We start from the raw sequence: 14407 nt of genomic DNA on the forward strand, positions 1-14407 counted from the left end.
TTTTTCTCCAGCGATCCCCACGCCACCGCCCCACCACCGCCGGCGACCACCGCCCCCACCTGAACCCTAAGATAGATAGTGGGGTACTTCTCCGGCGAGCCCCCCTCCCCGCTGCGGCTGGTTCTTCCTTAACTCCGGCGAGCCCCCCACCCCCTGAAAATCGACTGACCCAAAAGTTGATTTAGTCGACTGAAGTGTAGCTAAATCGGAGCAGCATCGCAAGCAAGAGCAAGAGCGAGAGCAGTAGCGCGAGTAAGAGCAAGAGCAAGAGCAGACCAGGCAGGGGACCGAAAGCAAGAGCAAAGCAGCAGCGCGAGCGAGAGCTAAAGCAGCAGCAGCTCCTACTGATGGGGACGTCGCCGTCGAGGGAGCAACGCCGTGGAGGAAGTGGCCGGCGATGCCGCGGTGGATGGAGCCGCGCCGTGTCGGCTCGGGACCGAGCGCCAGCAGCACCGTGAGATCGAAACAAGAAGAAAATGCGGCGATTAGTGTACAACCTCTTTGGTGGCGCCGATTAGGCCGCAGCTTCATCCGAGGAAACGGTGATGCTGATGCTCTTCCGGTGGTGCAGGTGAAGACAGCGGTGTGGGAATGGAGGTGGCGCGAAAGACGAGGGGAACGTCGGGGCAGCTCCTTGGAGGTGGAGGACGGGGTGGCTGAACTGGCGGGACGACCAGATCAACAACGGTTCCTCATCCGGTACGGTGGATGAGGGACGTTGAGGTGTTGCTGTGGACGACGTCATCGGGGAAGAGGCTCCGGCTGGGTGGCGGACGGAGGAGGGTGTGGGGCTTCGCGGGTTTTCCCGGCCTCAGTGTACGAATGGGTGGGCGGATGGGATGGGAGTGGGGAACCATGGCTTAGGGACGCGCTTGTCCGAAATGTGGGGTAAGTTACGAAAGTACCCCCATCGATTTGAGGCGGTTCTTTCGGTCCAGAGGTATCACGGGCATTTCATGTGTCGGGATTTCACAGGAGGTGGGAGTTTTGTCGCGCGTTGTAATTTTGGAATAGCAAGGCGTGGGTTTAGATGGAGGGAGTTGTCGGTGCAACGAGACAAAGATACATCTTAATTATTCCGGGCTAACAAGGCGCGGGTTGAAATTTCGGGACAAGCCTAACATGTACTGTACCAAATCAATTCGCACTACAAATGTCATTCAAAACTTTGAATTCATGTTATGTTCAATTAAAATATTTCGCTACGTGTATAATGCATGCAACCTAGTACTGAAATGAACGTTTTAGTGCATTCCAAACATATATACTACCGCTTCAATATGAACTAAATTTGAATTCGTTTCTCTATTTGAATAAGATCTACAATAATGATTGTTGTGAAGTCAAAGCATTTGAATTCATTTCTCTGTTTTAATAAGATCTACAATCGTCATTATTGTCAAGTTAAACCATCGTTTGTGTATTATCTTCACAGCACACCACATGATTAGTCTCGAGTTACATATGAACTATGTGTACTATATGAACTCGAACTCGATTTTTTGAATCCACTTTATGTTGATTTCAAATCATAGTACATTTCAAGCTCTAGCTAGATCTTCACAAACTAAACCATGTCTCATATGTATAATGTGTTTATCACATTATGTATGGTGCCCCGCCCCCTACGCCTACAAGTATTTAGATGTGAGTTGCAAACACCACACATTACCACAAATTCAAATAAAATGTGAGAATGTTCGATATATAGTATCGTTTAGATTGTTCGATATTTAGTTGTAAGCTGCAAACGCCACACATTATCGCAAATTCAAATAAAATGTGAGATTGTTCGATGTATAGTATGGTTTAGATTGTTCGACATTTAGTTGTGAGTTGCAAACGCCATGCATTATCACATTATGGTATAACATGTGCAAAACCACAACACGCGTATCACCGCTATATTCATGCATGCATATGTTTAAAACACTATGATCTCCTATTCAAATATATGAATCCACTTTCATATCAAATTATGATCTTTGTTAGTCTCTTACACCCATGCAATCCTCTAACCTTTGTAGCTACCACTAACTTTCTCTCGTGCATGCACACGCCCTCCTCGCCCCCCCTCCCTCGACATTCTATCCATCGCGCACATTCATTTTTTTCTTTAGGTCGTTCTCCCACAGTCTCCACAACTCCTTTCCGACACACACCAATCGATAAACCTCTCCAGCGATGTCTGCCTACAACATACACACGCACCTTCAATCTCCTCCTTTATGTGTCCTTGCCTCTTGTCTCTCATATGGTCCCACACACGTGTAAACTCTTGCCCCTCTTTTCATCGATCTCACAACCGCACACTCCTCCCCCTATCTAGCTAGTAGCCGGGCCTCTCGCACCACCTCCGAGCTCCATTCTCTCTGTCTATCCATCTCGCCAGGCCTTATTTGCCTCTAACAAATGGACGTACACTGACCGATCTCCCGCTATACATATATCTAGCTAGGTCCTTATAACTCGTTTTCCCCCATGCGTCGATCGATCTACCTCATTAGTTATGTCTCTCCCTTCCTCCGACAAACAACAATTGATCTACCGATCTAGTTAGGTTTGCTTACCAAACACATGGTTCCCCTTCATCATCCATGGATGTGTCCCAACAGATCTATCACGCACAGGCACACACAGAAACACATCCCCACTCTTATTGATAATATTGCAGTTCCACCCTCAGTTTGTCTAGTAGGCCTCTCCCACCATCTTCGAGAAGCAACTCCATCACCCATCCAGCACTCTACCCCTCTCCCTCCCTCTCTCTCTCTCCTCTCTCTCTCCTCTCTCTCTCTCTGTCCAATCCTATTTCCCGTCCTTCAGTTATGTATGGATGTCGACCGATCTCCCTCAAGACATAGCTGCACTACAAAAAATACACTTCCGTGATGATACGTGTTTGTCACAGTAGGTCGCGTTTTTTGTCATGCATGTACATCCATGAAAAATTTATGACAGAATCAAGATAGTCATACCTATGCTGTCGTAGAAGTGTTCCATGACATTACCAAAATTATCATCACGGAAGTGTCCACTTCCATGACGATAAATCGCGCGTCACAGAAGTGCTTTCGTCAAGGGTGACCGACACGTGGCATCCACCATAACGGAATGCCGTTAAGCTATCGGGTCGGGTTTTGGATCCGATAACCCATTAACAGCCCCGACCAATGGGGATTTTCCACGTGTAAAATCATCATTGGCTGGAGGAAACACGTGTCGGCTCATCGTTGGGACAGATGTCATCCACTCATTGGACAGAAGGCGCCTATGATACGTCGACACGTGGCACGGCCCAACAGAGGCCCATTCCTGTGAAAAGGCCGGCCATTTGACTTGGTCAAAAGGTGGCGGGCCGGCCCATGGAAAGCCTGTTAACGGCCTGTTCGGATATAGCCCATTTACAGCCCGCTAACCCAAGGCACGTTACACCCTATCCGAATTAGGCCCAGTAGCGTCATCTGGGCCATCCAATATGATTCCAGCCCGTTTTCACTTCTGGCCCATGTATGGCCCATGACGTCTTTCGGCCCATATGAGGCCCTATGTAACTCTTGGCCTATTAACGACCCGTGGTGAAACTGGCCCGTAATGAACAGTGTATCACTTTACACCCATTAACGGCCCGTGGTGAAACTGGCCCGTAATGAACAGTGTATCACTTTATACCCATTAACGGCCCGTTATTCCGTTGGGCCGTTTCTAGCCCATGTTATCTTTCGGCCTTCTCAGAGCCCATTTATTCTTGGGCTCATTTCCAGCATTCGTTTACTTACGGCCCGTTACTGTCATTTTCTGCTTGTGGGCCAAATTCAGCCCGTGGTTACAGTCGGCCCGTTTGTGGTCCGTTAATACGTTGGGCCGTTTTCATAGCATCATCAAATACGGCCTATTAACGATGGCCCGTTATGGTCAGCCCATGAACGGACGATTCCAACTCTAGCCCGTTTACGGCCATAATGCGGCCTGTTATTGGCCCATGTTTGGCCAATCGATGACACGGCTCGTATAAGGCCCATTGATGATACGGCCCATAGAAGGCCCATTGTTTCTACGGCCCGTAGAAGGCCCATTGTTTCTACGGCCCGTAAAAGGCCCACTATTTCTACGGCCCATAGGAGGCCCACTGTTTCTACGGCCCGTAGGAGGCCCAGTGTCACTACAGTAAATATTAGCCCATGGTTATTGTGGCCTAGTTTTAAAAAATAGGTTATTGCAGCCACTAGCAAACGGTGGAAAAAGAACTGCACTGACTACAAGCAAACAAATAAACAAGACAACAAGGAAATAAATAAGCAAGCAACTTATGCTAGGCTATCACGGCTATTACACATATTACTTCCATTGGGCATCAAAGTTCGCCACCAGTGATCATAAAGCGCAACGAAGAAGCAGATTACAAAAACTGGGCACCATTGCAATGTAACAAAATAATACCGAACCGAGACCACTTCCAAGATAGTTCAAGAAAGGTTAGCCTTGCGGGGGAACTGCTGCGCAAGCTGCTGAGCAAGGCTGTGAGACCGGCCTAGCATGTCGGTCATAGCTTCCAGGTGTAGCTGTTTAGCGATGAGGTTCTCATTGGTGTTCTCCGCAATCTTTCTTAGAGATAGGACTTCGAGTCGAAGTTGAGTTGCAGAATGCCTTTCTGCTAGAACTTGGGACTGAAGAAGTCGAACCGATTCAGACAACGAATTCTGTGAGCTTGTCTGATTGTTAGTCTCAAGTAACTTGAACACTGCATCAAGACAAGACTTTGGGGTTGTCTCGCTATCTTCAAGATGTTTTGCCTTCTTTGCTGCAATATATGTTGGGTTTGTCTCACAGCCTTCAGCAGACTTGTGCATGCCATCAGGCATATCACCCTGAAACAAAGCAGAGAGATGACAGGTTTTGAACGTGTATAAACAAACATGATAACTGTTCTGTCAATTCTATCCAATTTCAAATTAGAAAATAAAGAGTAAGTTCAAAATATCAATAACATAATTTGGCATTGTTCATAATGCGGGGAGCTTCACCACACTACTGGATTACCATGTCAACATAACAAGCATAGATGAAGGGCAAAGAAAATCATTGTATCTATTTTGGATAATGTGCATGGCATGTTGTTCATATCATCAGCCACATCAGTAAGATAAAATAGGAGATGACAAGGTGCAAACGTGGGCTGCTTCACCACACACTGGATTATAGATCCACAAAAACAAGCATACATATAGGGAGTATTAAGTAATGTGCATGGTATGAATAAGGAATTTGGTTTTACAAGTAAAACTTAGAACTTACGGTTCTTACGAACATGCATTTTGGTAGAAACAGCAAACTAAACAGCAGTAAACGATAGGGAGTATGAGCAAATTAAATAGCAGTTGAGGATAAAGGCTTTAGAAGGACTGACTTACATTAACAGTTAACACTGGCTTTATAATGCCCCTCTCCATGTCAAGGGAAGGATAACTCAAGAATTTCACCACAGAATCTTCTTCATAAGCATTGCCTGTACTCTACATTTTGTAGAGAGTAATTATAGATATGATAATACTGGAAGGGATAGAGGATAATGAAGATAAGATGCAGATTGATGCTACATAATCAATTACCAATCCTTGGAAGTACAAGCGTTACAGGAGAAAATGTACTAACAAGAGCAATGGGCTACACTTCTGCACTGGCATTGTCTGTGTATTCTACTTGTTGGTAAGATTAAATATAGATCTGATCTTTTTTAGTAAATGGTGGGCGATGGAGATAAGATGCAGAATGCTACAAAATTAATCAATCCCTCTTCCCATAATACAAGAGTGTTTTGAACACTGGTGTACTGTACAAAACATTCTTATATTATGGGACGGAGGGAGTAGCTGTTAATGTAAGTACAGTGATAGACCACGTTTAGTCCTTACAAGAGGACTGCAGAGCTAAACCTCTTCAAAAGCATTGGGTTGATTCTAAATTTATGTAAGAGTCCATAAGGATCTTATAATGCCCACCAAATGGACGATTACGAGGCTAACATGTGCAGTGATGCTACATAATCAAACAGCTATGAAAGTAAGTATGTTCATACAGGGCAAGAGGTACTCGCAAGAGCAATGCAGTGTGTAGTATAGTTGCGAGATTCTGTGGTCCCTTGAGAACGAATGTTCTTTTGCTAACAGTTTTCATACAAGTGAGACATTAAGGCAAACGCAGAAATGTAGTTCAAATTGTGATGTGATATCATAGACAGTACCTTACGCTGTAGCCGAGACCAATGTATAACAAGATTATTCTAGTCACCGTCGGATAAATGTAGCACCGGAGACTTTACAGAAATTTCGTTCAGAGGCTTGCCATCGAAGTGCGCTTGCCTCAGGTAGGAACGATACTTCATCAACGAGTGCTTGAAAAGCGCAACCAACCCTTGCTCTTCATCACAATCCAGTTTGCTCCTCGCCTATTTAAAAGAATGAAATCTTGTGTCTTCTGTCAGCAGAAACATATGCAGTAATGACCATGAATAACATTAGTACATTACTTATGCGTAAGTTGCGGAGGAAGACTGGAAATTGTTATGTGTCTGCGGGATAATCTTTCCATGAAGGAAAGATGCGCACAAAGTTCCTGACAACAACATAAGCTTCGTCTTCTAAACTGGGAAGAAATGGAACAGGGGTCCTATTTGCTGCAATTGGGGCTCTCTCTGGTTCGAAAAGGGATTTGGCAACTGGATTTGGTGTACTCTTTGCCGGAATGGGGGTTTTGCGTCGTACAGCTGGTGCTATGTCAACTGGCATAATCATACTGTTTGCTGCAGTTGGGTTCTGCTGAGTTGGGGCATCAGAAATGACCAGTGTAGTAGGGCTAGAGTCTGCTAGAGTTGGGGTATTTTGTGGGTCAGGTGATATTGCAACTACACCTAATGGGCTATTTGATTTATCAGGTGCCACTACCTTTTCCAAATACTTTGCTTGTGCTCCTCCACGATCAGCAATCGCCCTCTTCCTTTTGAACGTCTGATACACAAGAATAGCATTTGAATGGATAAATATGGTATGATGACAGATGGAATATGTACTGAAAATGGATAGGCAGGGCGTATTCACATACACGATGTGTAAACTAAGCTAATGGCAGTTCAACAAAGTAGAAGCAATGCAAAGCATCAGTTGCAAGATATGTGCGAGCAATGTAACCTTGGAAAGTTAGAGCAAGTACCTTGATGAGTGAATAAGATAGGGCATCTTCCTCTGACTCCTCCACTAGGGAGCTACATTGACTTAGGTCTCCCTCTAGCTCAGAATCGCTGTTAGGATCATATTCTGAGCATGAATCTGTAGGTGGAGAGCGTTTGCATTGCATTGCATCCAGACTTGATTTCAGTCCCTTAATGCCAAGTTTGACAGCCATGGCATTGTTCTGCTTTATTCTTTTCATGCGCGCAAGCTCATAATGATTATGATGCTGTTCAGAATCTGAGATTCATGAAAACATAAAAAGTAGTTAGATTATCTATGGAATGCATTGCGGATTCAACTCGGAGAGTGTCTCCCTATAAACCCCTGCATATGCAAAGTTCACCTCCCCAACCGTGCTGACCAGACCACACACAGAAATACAAACCCCTTATGTCTCTATAACAGGCAGGCACACATTTCAAAACTGAAGTAGGAACATTAGAATCATATGAAATTCGTATTTGAACAAATAAACTAAGCAATTATGAGTGGCGTAATGTTTAGCTTCAAGGGTGGAGTGTTGGTAGTGCGACACAAAGCAAGTAGGCAGATTGTATTCCATGTAAAAGATCGAAACCTATGTAAAAGCTGGAAATGACACTTTCTTTCTATACAATGCAGTGTTCGTTACCCACACATGATGGAAGAGATAACATAGAGAAATACTATTCACTCATGTCTACGGTTCCAGTATTTAGAAACAGGGTGGTCCACCCTAAAAGAATATTGACAACAAATATGACAAGGCAAGCATAGATGTAGTGAATCAATCATTTACTTGTGAGCTTACTAGGACAAGTATGCAGAATTGTAATTGCAGTAAGAGACCGTCCAAAATCTGAATGAAGAAGTTTGTCTAGCACTTATTGTTTGCAACTAATCGACGTGAATAATTGGATATTATATCGAATGAGTAAGAAAGACAAGTAAAATTGTCAACAAACCTGGCTTGCAGTAGTAATCTGGGTCAATGTCACTACGACCAACAATCCAAAATGACTAGTTTCTGTTCTGAGGGCCGGAATTTTGAAAACCCTGTGAACTTTAGAGGTACTAAAGATTACCGAAATACATCTGAACCATTAAGTGTAGGTAGCACTGAGCACACAACAAACCCTAATGACAATCCTGCCTAATGAGTAATGAATCAATTAGAAAATGGGTGATGAGGAGTGGCTGCTGAGTGTTGAGGACGTATCTCAGGATAAATCGGGTTGGCTTGGTGTGTGCTGCACGCCTGAGCCCTGAACAGACTGGGAAGGTAGGCACGGCGGCGCGCCCGGGCAGCGGTGACACTGTTGGGCGAGCGGCTCCTAGCCTCCTGTTAGTCCGGCGTCTCCTCCTAGAGTCATGCCGTCCGGGGACGGCAAGTCGCCGGTGAGGCAGGCGGCTGGGGGCGAGTAGAGATCGGAAGCGCGCAGTAGAACAGAGGGGAATCGGGGAATGGGACGACCCAAAATCCCAGGGTGGGCCGGCCCACCGTGGGCACCCTGTAGAGATACACACCCGAGCGGCGAACATGCATTTTCGAAACTAATTTAGGAACATTTAGCTGACCAATTAAACAACTCTGTTTTAATAATATCATATTCGTATTTGAACAACTAAGCTTGTTTAGCTTGATGGGTGGAGCAGTGTTATTATGACACGAAGCACGTATTCTGATCGTATAGTGATCATAAAAGGGGGAAACTCTAAGCATATTTTTTTTAGCAAAAGAGGGTTTCCCCTCCGATTTCTATTAAAGAAACCACCACGGAACCAACATGATCAATTAAACCCTAAGCATGATCAATTAAACCGTATTATGGCTGTGCCATGGCAGATTTGAAGCTGCAAACCGGAGAAATGATATTTAGCGTCCATTGTTTGCTTCGAACTAAGAACTACATTCTAAGAGCTGAAAAGAAAGTAGAGTAACCAAGTGTTAAGATCTATTTTCTGGTTGAGATCAAAAAGTTGAGGAGATATGAAATACCACCTCTCTTGCGGCACCGTGTAGGCATCGGGGGTGCGATGGCTGTCGGTGGGGTTGAAGCAGATCTGCGATGGTAGATGGGTGCATCGGGGGATAAGTCCCGTTGCGGTGGAAGAGAAGGTCGTGTGAGCGGCCCCGGCAAAGAGGACGACGACGCCGATGAAGCGAGAGGACGCGATGCAAGGCTATTGGTCCGTCACCGTGGATGAGAAACATCCATCTCTAGCAGTGGACGACGCGGTCTTGGTAGGCGCTCCGGCATGGTGGAGGACGGTGGCGATGGATGTGGTGGAGGACGGCGGCGATGGATGGGGTGGCGGAAGGAGGCTGGTGTGGGGATGGGGTGTTCTAGCGCGGACGGTGTATGAATGGGAAAATGGAGGGAGATGTACGGGGAACCATGTTTTTGGGACACGACTGTCTGAAATATGGGAAAGTTACGAACTTAGCCCCCGTTTAAAATTTGGACGTCTCCTCGTTTGGGGATAGGACGGTAATCTCGCATCTCGCTTATATTTGCCCAGAGCGATTTCGGGCGAGGAGAGGGTGGTTGGCGCCCATGGTTGGCACCCACGGTGTATGAACGGGGCTGACAGGTAGGGCGGTTGTGTCATGTCTGAGTGAAGTTACAAACCAGCCCCTATTGAAAATATTTGCCTACATCGATTTCGGCCGAGTCGAGTTTGTTTTGCCGCCTATCGTGTATGAATGGGGAATGGAGGGAGAAACAGAGGTCTTTCGGACGAGCTTGAATCAAATGAGTTTTGCCGCCCATGTTTGACGCCCACCGTGTCGGAATGGGCTCAGAGGCGGTCGTGTCACGTCTAATTGAAGTTACTAACCAACCCCTATTTAGAGCAGTGGAAATCGGGCCGATGGATTGTCCGTGTAATTGGTAGACAGTAATTTCCATCTCCCAAACACTTGGCTTCGGGCAGCCGACGTGGGAGTGGACATTTTGCTGCTTCTTTCAAATTTTGGGACAATAAGCATCCACGTTTACCCTGGCAACTAAATTCGAATCCATTTTGTATTCCTATATGAATCTTTATAAATCATTCTATGTGTTTTTATATATCTTCAAAAGGACGACAAAGATGTATTCCACTGTCATATATGAATATGGTTTACAAATGCCGATACTCAGATTCAGAAACTAGAATCCAGTTTAAGGTGAATTCGAATATTTGGAACACTGCATATCCAACTCAAATGTCACACGCAGCATAATGTGTACTCCCATTTAGATATGTACACAAGCGATGTATCAAGATTCAAATACCGAGTCAATCAACCAAGAATGTACAGAACTAACAGACATATAAACACTTATAGAGTATATGGATCAATAATATCAACTAACATACATAAGCCAGGCCGCTGTACTTTTTTTTGGCTACAACAACATCCTTTTTTTAGCCAGCATCTTGGCCCTTTCCGATGCGTGCCACTTATGGCCCATCTATACTACTACTATTGCTGAATGCACATTCAGCCCGATTGGCATATTTGTAGGTCTGGCACAGCAATCCAAATGAAATGTCTTCGAGTCTTATCAATTAATACAGACTTGTGCTCAAATAAAATTACAAACAAAAAAACAAAAAAACAATTATTACATGATCTCTAAAACAAATGGTTTGATTGATTACATGAACAGACAACACAAAGGTTATTCAACTATGGAAAGAACATTTCACCTATGATTTACCAAGTAGGAATTTAATTTCCTTTTTTCCTTTAGGACCTTAACAATCTGGTCAGTCTCAGCTTGCTTCGTTTTGAAATCCACCAAATATTTAATGGTTGTCTTGAGTACTGCTTGTGATTGTGCTGTTTGCTTCCTCAACATGTCAACTTCATCTCTAAGTGCAGAAGCAGAATCTCTTTCTACCACTAGTTAAGCCTCTAGAGCATCAGCAGTTGGCAATTCATAATGCACGATTGGGCCGGTGCCACTGCTGTGGGATGATGCAACGTCCATGGCGACCTCGCTCTTTGATCTTGGGCTAACCTGTTTTGCCATTAAAGTTCCGATTGGATTCAGAAAAGTTGAAGTTAGCAAAACATCTCAACTGGGAGTTATAACAGCAAACCAGTTAAACAAACAAGGAATTAAAGAGTTTCAATTGGATGCTGAAAAGTAGTTACTAACATCATTGTAACCCGCTGTTGCAGCAGCAAAGCAGTTAAATAAACAAGTAGATATTTAAGTTAAGGCAAACAGGTAATTCTTAACAGTAAGTATCAAACACATAGATAGGCGCAGTCTACAATATGATTAACAGGCTGTGCCATTATGTAATCAGTAGCAAACTAAATTAAGCCAAGCAACGTAATTGAACAATTTTGCAATAAGTGGCTAACTAAAATTCCGAGAAGCAGGTAACTGAACTTACGCTAGTTCTTTGTACAGGCACACTTCAACTTCTTTTTCGCTTACAAGGTTGTACGAAGGAGTCCATGGCATCAATTGCTTGGATATGCAGTCCCAATACTTATTTCTTCCCACACTGCATGGGTAAGTCGAATGGTTAATCTGGTAAGATGGTGCATCCTTGATATGTTATATGAGGACGTGTAGTCAGACTAGTTGTAGCCAAACACATCACACTCGCTTTTACTGTATATTTCATGCGATTACTTTTGGCATATCGAGATCTAAGCAATCTACAATAGGATGAAAGACTGGCATCCTTCACATTATTGGCAAACTCAGTTCATAGAAACAAGCAATTCAACCATTCTGTGGGTAAATCAAAAGCGCTACTGGAATATTTTTCACTATCCAATCATACACGCAAAAAGGGGCGACGCCACCATAGGGGCTGGTATGGGCGGCCGCCTCAGGTGGCTGGAAAGTGTGCACCTAGTTTGAGTCATCCAGGTTGGCCCACGCTAGTTTTGTTCGTCCCAACGCACGAGCAGGCAATGTAAAAAATGAAGGAAAATGTTTCAATTTGGATGGGCCAATAACATAAGTGCAAGGCAGGCCCTATAGCAGGCTCGCGGCCCAAACGAGCGCCTCCCATATCGATCGATAGCAGGAAAAATCCCAATTCATTCGCTCCAGCCTCCAGTCTGGTTTGCTCCTAACCTAGCCGCCGCTGGACAGACTGACACAGCACTTCCTCGCACCCTCGTTGGAGGGCGGTCGCCGGGCTTCAAGCGAACAGAAGGACAAGAAGATGAAGATCCAACCCTGGGTGTAGCCTGCATGGGAGGCAGCGGCGGCAGCACGGGCATGGCATCGAGCTTGCGCAAACGGACAGTCGCAGCTTGCAAGAGTAGCATGCGCAACGAGCAGGTACATCACATCCCTGATTATATCTAATTCAACTCTTCAATTTCTGGCCAATAGTTAAACCTGACGGTGTTGTAAAACTGCTTGTATTAGGGAATCTATGAGGAAATGAAACCAATTTCTACTTATTTTATAACTCCCCCAATCAATACTGAACTGACTGAATCTGATGTATCTAATCAAGTTTCCGGTGCAAACATACAAGCTCATGTTGTTCTTGAGCCTGAAGTGTCTAATGAACAGACTGCTAATGAAGGATTTGATGCAAACATTTTACATGCTCCTGGTGATGAACATATAGTGTCTAATGAGGGATCTAATGCAAGCATTTTGCAAGCTCATTGAAGGATTTAGTGTTTAATGATGATCTACTATGTTGAGAGAGACAGAGATTTGCAGGCATTGATGACAAGCAAATTATAGTGCATTTTCATAGCTTGAGGAAACATCGAGGCCATCTACCAGAAAGTCCCCGTATCATGACAACATAGCATAAATACTTTTCTAATCTGTTGTTTGAAACTATTGCCATACTTGTGCAGGATAGATATATTGATATGCAGTTTGCGCACTGGTTATACGTGCAATTACACTTCGATATTTTCAGCCAGAGAATGAATAATTCAAGCAGGTACAGACCATGTTTGTAGTCCTTGTACACCATGTTGCATTTTGTGTTTTTTGGTGCTTGCATCATTTAGTGTTTGGAATCTAAACTACTTTGGATCATTAGGTGGTTTTCAAAGTGCATGTAGCTTCACATTTCTCAACTTATGTTGATTTCCGGAGTGCAAGTGCCTTCGTATTTTTTAAGTTAAATGTTCGCCCCTGGTAGCTTGAATTCGTGGATCAGCCACTGCACACAAATCATACACGAATGCCAGTACGAATTAAATGAAATGCAGGGACTTACGCTAGCTCGTTGTACAGGCTCACTGCAGCTCTGCTTGCACTTGGGATGTTCCATGTACAAGTCCATGTTACCACTTGCTTGGATGTGCAGGCCTTGTGCTCCTTGCATCCCCCTCTGCATTTTTGACACGGCGAATGGTTGATCAAATAAGAGGAATCGACCTTGATGTTGTACCAGAGGACAGATACTTACAAGGTTATACGGGTGTGCAGGATGTGTACCAGATCCCGTAGCGCCGTCATGCTTCGCTAAAAAATGGATTTGCTTGTTTTAGGTGATATATCCAGAAGAAATAAGAGTTAAAGTCAGAGTTGCATAGGCGTGTAAGCTAAGAGAGCAGTGAAAGGATATCCAAACATCCTCAGAACAGTGCACAAGGGAGTGATGTGTGGATACCTAGTTCGGGCCGGCGTTTGGGCATGCTCCCCTAGCTAGAGTGCGGGTCACTACAGAGCCGTTGAGGGTGATGCGCTGGCGTTGGCTGGCCGCGCACGGATGCAGATCTTGAGTGGCAGCAGAGCGCTACGATGCGGTGGACGAGACCGTTGGTGAAGCCCCAACGGCCTCGGGGGGCAGAGGTGCGATGATGTGCTCGGTGAAGTAGCCCCGGTGAGCTGGGAGACAGCGTCGGCGCACCTGATGCGGTGGAACTCGGTGTCTGTGAGGCACGTCGGTTGCGGCAGCCGACGTTGTCGGTGGACCACCCGGTGCGGTGGACGAGGGCGTAGATGAGGTAGCTCCGGTGCAGTGGTGAAGCGCGACCGTCGTCTTCGTCGTCGTCATCGTCCGGCACAGAGGTGGGGAATGGTGGGGAAATACACGAGACCAGGGGCGATTCGAGGGTTGGCAGCGAACTAGGGATTTGAGCAATCTGGGCGCGGAAGGGGACGGTGGAGAAGAGAGATTTTGCAGGGCTGGAATTGGGGCCGCCAGATATTTCATTCCGAAACGTGGAAGCGCGAACTTATATTGTCGTCGTCCTTTTT

This window comes from Triticum aestivum, chromosome 4D (genome assembly GCF_018294505.1).
Source record: "Triticum aestivum cultivar Chinese Spring chromosome 4D, IWGSC CS RefSeq v2.1, whole genome shotgun sequence".
Taxonomy (NCBI): Eukaryota; Viridiplantae; Streptophyta; class Magnoliopsida; order Poales; family Poaceae; genus Triticum; species Triticum aestivum.